Here is a 7,158-nt window from a genome sequence, read left to right as displayed (position 1 = left end):
ACTTAGAAAAATGCCGATTTTTGCAAATTTTCTGTAAATTTTGGTGTTTTTTGCAAATAAACATTCAATTTAACGACCAAATTTTTTCAGTATCATAATGTACAATTTGTCACGAGAACAAAATCTCAGAATCGCTTGGATAGGTAAAAGCATTCCGGAGTTATTACCACATAAAGTAACACATGTCAGATTTTCAAAAATTGGCTGTGTCCACAAGGCAAAAACAGGCTTAGACACTAAGGCCTCATGCACACGACCGTGTTTTTGCGTCCGCAATTCCACCGCAAATCCACGGGTTAATTGCGGACCCATTCATTTCTATGTGGCCATACCCACTATCCGTGTTTTCACGGCTCTCCGCATGTCCGCACATCCGTGCCGCAGAAACTCCGGACATGTCTTATTTCGGGCCGCAAATGCGCTGCGGACATGCCAATAGAAGTCAATGGGCCCGTGGAAATTGCGGATACACCTCCGTATGTCATCCGCAGTTTGCGGATTTGCGGAAGTGTTGCTAGGCGACGAGCGGGAATGAGTTCTGTCGTCATCCTGTTTTACCTAGGCTTTTTTTTTTTCATCCGCATTTTGCGGATTACATACGGATGAACTGCGGATTACATACGGATGAACTGCGGATGACATTCCACGGAACACGGTCCTGGAATTTGCGGACCAGAAAAACACCACGGTCGTGTGCATGAGGCCTAAGGCTGGGTTCACACGACCTATTTTCAGACGTAAACGAGGCGTATTATGCCTTGTTTTACGTCTGAAAATAGGGCTACAATACGTCGGCAAACATCTGCCCATTCATTTGAATGGGTTTGCCGACGTACTGTGCAGACAACCTGTCATTTTCGCGTCGTCGTTTGACAGCTGTCAAACGACGACGCGTAAAAATACAGCCTCGTCAAAAGAAGTGCAGGGCACTTCTTTCAGACGTAATTTGAGCCGTTCTTCATTGAACTCAATGAAGCACAGCTCAAAATTTACGAGCGTCAGAGAAGCCTCGCAAAATGCGAGGAGGAGCATTTACGTCTGAAACGAGGCAGCTGTTTTCTCCTGAAAACAGTCTGTCTTTTCAGACGTAAATGCCTGCTATCGTGTGCACATACCCTTAGGGGTTAATTTTGAAATTAGACATTATACCAAATAAATTAATATCCTGTAGTAATGCTTTACAGAGAACCTTTCACCACCCCAAACATGTGCAGCTTAGTGCAGCATGTTATAGAGAGGGCTTCAAAAACCCTGTCTCACGAAAAAAAAAATCCTAACTATCTCCGTTATTTACATATCGATGATGTTATATTTGGCTCCCAATATGTAAATAAGCCCCTGAACAGTCAATGGGGCGTTTCTAACTAACTAAAAGGCAAGGGGTCGTGATGTCTCCGCTCTGACACTGTCCAATCAGCTGCGGACAGTGTAAGGACGACTTGCGGTGAGTTCCCTCCCGCAAGAACATACACAGACTGTGTGTTCATGCTGCAGAAAGCATGCGCAAGCCCGCGCACACACGCATGCGCGCACGGCCATTCGCGCGCTCACATCGACGTCATCATTCACACGCCACGGAACGAGGAGGAGAAGCAGAGACGGTGAGAAGCAGAGACGGTAAGAAGCAGCAGAAGAGATGAGGAGGAGATCTACTGCGGCCTGAGTGGTGACGTCTATGTGCGCTCGCACGCCCGTGCGCGCATGCGTGTGGGTGCGCGCGCAGGCTCGCGCACGCTATCTGCAGCACGAACACACAGTCTGTGCTTGTTCTCGCGGGATGGAACTCACCGCAAGCCGCCCTGACACTGTCCGCAGCTGATTGGACAGTGTCAGAGCGGAGACATCACGACCCTTGCCTTTTAGTTAGTTAGAAACGCCCCATTGACTGTTCAGGGGCTTATTTACATATCGGGCGCCAAATATAACGGCACTGATATGTAAATAACGGAGACAGTTAGTTTTTGTTTTTTTCGTGTTACAGGGTTTTTGAAGCCCTCCCTATAACATACTGCACTAAGCTACACATGTTTGGGGAGGTGAAAGGTTCTCTTTAACTGCCCGCAGTACATAGTGCCACCCACTGATCCCTGTAAACAGTGCCACGGTGCCCCACGTAGATCATGCCACAGTGCCCCCTGTAGATAATGCCGCCCACTATAACAATACATGATACTTGGTTGGCAATTAAAATGTTTGCTACTGTAAATTCTCGTTCTAATCCCAGAAAAAGTTGCTGACAAAAAGATCCTTGCCCCATGTGAGGATCGAACTCACGACCTTCAGATTATGAGACTGACGCGCTACCTACTGCGCTAACGAGGCAATTTAGAGAAGTTGAGGAAAAATGTTTTTACATGTGGTATTGGGCCAGAATAATCTCACTGCAAATTCTGTAGCAAATACAGTGGTAGCAAAGTGGATGGGATTTGAACAAATGTCATGCACACGCTGCAGAAAAAAACTTTCATGAATTGACCTGCGGTGCAGTTTTTAAATACGCAGCATTTCAATTTATGCTGTGGATTCGTTGATATTTTATTGTGATTTTTACACATTGAGTTAAGTGATTTAGGTAGCACTACACTACAGAAACTACGATTGGATTGAACCTAAGTTCTCAGGTCCGGTAGGTCAGGTAGTGTCTGTGTTTGAGGTGAGGAAAATAAAGGCGTTGTAAAATGAACTTGCAATGGACTGTACTGTTGGATTTGACCACATAGAGCTCCCCCCTTGTATATAGTGCACACAGCCCTCCCCCTTTGTATATAGTGCCACACAGCACTCCCCCCCTTGTATATATTGTCACAGAGCACTCCCCCCATTGTATACAGGCCCACAGAGCGCTACTCTCCCCCTTGTATATAGGGCCATCCAGCACTCCCCCTCGTATATAGTGTAACGGAGCAATCCCCCCCTCCTTGAATATATACACAGCGATAGTCCCCACCGAAAAAAATATATACAGTTTACTTACCTTACCCCGTGGCGGCCGCACCAGCTGGATGCATGTGAATCCTCCGGACTAGACTAATGCGCAGACCAGTGTGATGCAGTACCTCATCACGCCGGCCTGCACAGGGAGTCTTCCCAGCGCCTTATAGGCTGCAAGCCGAACGTGACCTGCAGGTTATAGTATTAATCCTGAGGACTCAGATACAAATGAATGTGGCTGCCGCTAGCACCGGGGCCCCCTCCTCATGTGCGGTTCGGCCGGCCATGGGCCCCCCGGGAGCCCTGGGCCCGGGCGGCAGCCCGAACCGACCTAATGACAATCTGCCACTGCCTGTACCCAATGCTCCCTGGCAGCACATTGTGATGTACTTTGTCACAGATCTTCCTCCCTCTGGAGGATGCAACACTGTCTAGGTGGTGGTTGACCGGTTCTCGAAGAAGGCACATTTTATCCCGCTTACTGGCCTACCTTCTACTCCTCGACTGGCGAGTCTCTTCATTCAGCATATCTTCCGCTTGCATGGCTTGCCCCTTCACATTGTGTCCGATCGGGGGGTTCAGTTTACCTCAAAGTTCTGGAGAGCCCTCTGTAAAATTTTGGATGTGAGATTGGACTTTTCCTCAGTCTATCACCCCCAGTTCAATGGGCAAGTCGAGAGGATCAACCAGATCATGGAGAATTATCTCCGCCACTTCATCTCCTTACAGCATGATAACTGGGTACAGCTTCTTCCATGGGCCGAGTTCTCGTACAACAACGACACAAGCGAGTCCACCACTTCCACTCCGTTTTACATTGTATACAGTCAACATCCTAGAGTCCCTCTTCCAGTGTCGACTACATCTCAGGTACCCGCTGCTGACTCTGTATTTGGGGACTTTCTTCAATTCTGGCAACAGACCCGGTCCTCTATTTTGCTGGCAGTCGATCGCATGAAGCAAAAAGCGGATACAAAAACAAGAGAGCCGCCTCAGTATCTTCCAGGTACCAAAGTCTGGCTGTCCTCACTGAACATTAGTTTGAAGGTGCCTTCATACAAGTTTGCTCACAGGTTCCTCGGTCCTTTTGAGATTCTGCAACAGATAAACCCTGTCTTTCTATACACTGGGGCTGCCTCCTACCCTCAGAATCTCCAATTCCTTTCATGTGTCCCACATGAAACCATTGGTCCTGAACCGCTACAGCAAGACTTCCAGTTCCACAGTTGCTCCCAATGGTTCTTCTGGTGTGTTCGAGGTGAGGGAGATCCTGGACTGCAAAAGGGTAGGAGAAAGGACTTTCTATTTGGTGGACTGGAGAGGGTTTGGTCCTGAGGAGAGGTCCTGGGTGCAGGAACAGAACCTCGATGCCCCTGCTCTCGTTAAGAAGTTCCTTTCTCACTCTGGCCCCAAGACGAGGGGACGTATGAGGGGGGATACTGTAGCGTCCATGTCGGCGGGCAGTCGGGTTTACTCACCTCCCAACGCCCGCAGCCATGGATCAGTGAGCTCTGGTCCGCTGTGTCCCGTAGGGTGCGCACACATGCTCGTGCGCGGTCTTAAAGGGCCAGCGAGCGCACATGAAAACAATCATCATCAACTCATATGATTTCCTGGACTATAAGAAGGTCCCTGCCCTTCTGATCCTTGCCTGAGCGTTGTTAGTGTTTCCCAAGTCTGTCTTGCAAATGGTCCCTTAGTGTTTTCCCGTTCCAGTTGTTACCCGTGCTCTGTTACCTGTTCCTGTATCCCGTGCTGTGGTCTTGTTCCTGTGCCTACTAGTGTTGGAGTCGTGTCTACTGCACCTGCTGTCATCTGCCATGTCCAGTGTCATCTTCCACGACAAGTGTGATTCGCCACGTCTGGCGCAACCTGCGGCACCCACATCCATCCGTGCCAGAGCTGCGGCCACTGTCTGGACTATCCAGGTACCCTAGTGCGGGACTTTGTAGTACTGCGATGCTCTGTTGTTTGGCCAGCTGCCTCACCGCTACGGCGGTGCGGCCTAGTGGATCCACATACCCACAAACCGTGACACTGCTTCTACTGCTGTGTCGGCGATTCACAATACGAGCAGTGACCGGCCCCTGTGATCGTACAAGCGCTGCAGCCCCTTCAAAACAGCTGGACAACCCCTTTAAAGAAATAAACCAATCAGGGATAAATGACATAGGTATGAGGAAGCATAATTCTTCGTGATTTATAAATCTAGCTCTGTTGGGTTTTAGATTTGTAAGATATGAGCTCAGAACTTCTTTTTGCAAATCTTATAAGCATTTTCATAATCACAATGAACATCATTCCACTCTCCAAAACTCCACAAGGGGTTGCAGTCTTCATTTTCTTCATAATTATTTGGCTCCCATTTCTTCCAATAGATAGCATCACACACAGTCCACATAGATAATGCCACAGTGCCCACAGTAGATAGTGCCACCCACTGACCCCTGTAAATAGTGCCACAGTGCCCCCCGTAGATCATGCCATAGTGCCCCCTGTAGATAATGCCACCCACTACAACAATACATGATACTTGGTTGTCAATTAGAATGTTTGCTACTGTAAATTCTCCTTCTAATCCCTGAAAAAGTTGCTGACAAAAAGTTGCTACAAATTCTGTAGCAAATACAGTAGAAGCAAACTGGATGGGATTTGAACAAATCTCATGCACACGCTGCAGAAAAAACTTTCATAGATTGACCTGCGGTGCAGTTTTTAAATACACAGCATTTCAATTTATGCTGTGGATTTGTTGATATTTTATTGTGATTTTTACACATTGTGTTAAGTGATTTAGGTAGTAATAACTATGCAGAATATATGTCGATTATTTTTCTCCTTCAACAACGAAATGAAAATTTTTTAATAATAATAGTAATGATTGTGAAAAATAAAATAAAAACAAAAACATGTTTCTGACTGGGAAACTTTCGCGTGTTAGGCGAACGTGATAACCACTACGCTACAGAAACTCCAGGAGTGGTAGTTTGTAGGTCCTATGGTGATGTATGCTGTGCCAGTCAGTAGAGTGTTCTACTTGTAGCCTTGATTCAGTGAACATTCAACTATCTTCCCTTGAATTGAATTTCACAAGTACATAGTAAAGATTACTATAAATTTAGAGGGTGACATGCAGTAGTTACACTAGTGTTAGCCTAGTACGGAAGGGGTTAAAAAAGGATATATAATCACACAGACCTCTTTATGTTGGGGTATTTATGCAATTCCCTAATATGGGTAAATTAGTGGATGCCTTGGTAGGCCCCCCTTAAACTGACAATCAAGCAGTCCCTGTGTTGCACCATTGGGTGGCATCTTTTAGCAGCTATAAAATCCTTTTGTACACTGTACTCATCTCCAAATTCTGAAGTGAGCAGGGGACAACTTCAATATTTTCCTCAGTCAATTATAAAGCTATAAGGTGCATATTACCCTGAGTGCGAAACACAATAAACACACAACCACTGTATATTAATTTCTTGTTGTTGTTGTGGCATTATGTATATTAAAAAAAAAAAATCCAATGCTCTGGCGTGGGAATCCCCGGCCAGAGCATTGCCGGCGAGTGGCCAGGGATTCCGCTACTAGAGGGAGCCCCTGACCTCCATGTCCATATATGGACAGTGACTTCAGAGGTCTTCCTGTACCGGAATCCCAACGCTTTTGCAGCGATTCCCCTCCTGGAGTAGATGGTGCCATACAGCCCCCTCGGCCGGGGATTCTGCTTCTAGAGGGAGCCCCTGATGTCCCTGACGTAAGGGGCTCCTCTAGGAGTGGAATCCCCGTCCAGAGCTTAGGCATCTAACTACAGGGGGCTGTGTGGCATATCTACAGGGGGCTGTGTGGCACTATCTATATCTACAGAAGGCATTGTGGCATTATCTATAGAGAGCACTGTGGCATTACCTACAGAGGGCACTGTTGTATTCTCTACAGAGGGCACTGTGGCATTATCTACAGAGGGCACTGTGGCATTATCTACAGGGATTGTGTGGCACTATCTACAGAGGGCACTGTGGAATCATCTATAAATGAAATTCATCCATTTTTAGAACGGACAGTAAAAAACAGATTACAATCAGCCACCAAAAACTGAAACACAGACACGGAACAGATGCAAAATGGATGTAAAAAATGGACCAAAACTGCAGTTTTTAACAGCCGACACCTAGACCATGTAATCTGAATAGAAACAACAGCAATTCCGGTGTGGTGTGGGGTGGATAG

General features: G+C 46.9%; 1 non-coding gene across 1 annotated transcript; it reads right to left on the bottom strand.

Moving 5' to 3' along the window:
* Positions 1 to 2,249: 2,249 nt before the first annotated feature.
* TRNAM-CAU (transfer RNA methionine (anticodon CAU)) lies at positions 2,250 to 2,322 on the bottom strand. Its single transcript has one exon. It is a non-coding gene; the product is annotated as a tRNA-Met (tRNA).
* Between the last annotated feature and the right edge of the window lie 4,836 nt (positions 2,323 to 7,158).

Source organism: Rhinoderma darwinii, chromosome 3, assembly GCF_050947455.1.
Source record: "Rhinoderma darwinii isolate aRhiDar2 chromosome 3, aRhiDar2.hap1, whole genome shotgun sequence".
Taxonomy (NCBI): Eukaryota; Metazoa; Chordata; class Amphibia; order Anura; family Rhinodermatidae; genus Rhinoderma; species Rhinoderma darwinii.
The sequence above is the reverse complement of the archived record's forward strand: the minus strand, read 5'-3'. Positions and strand labels throughout refer to the sequence as shown.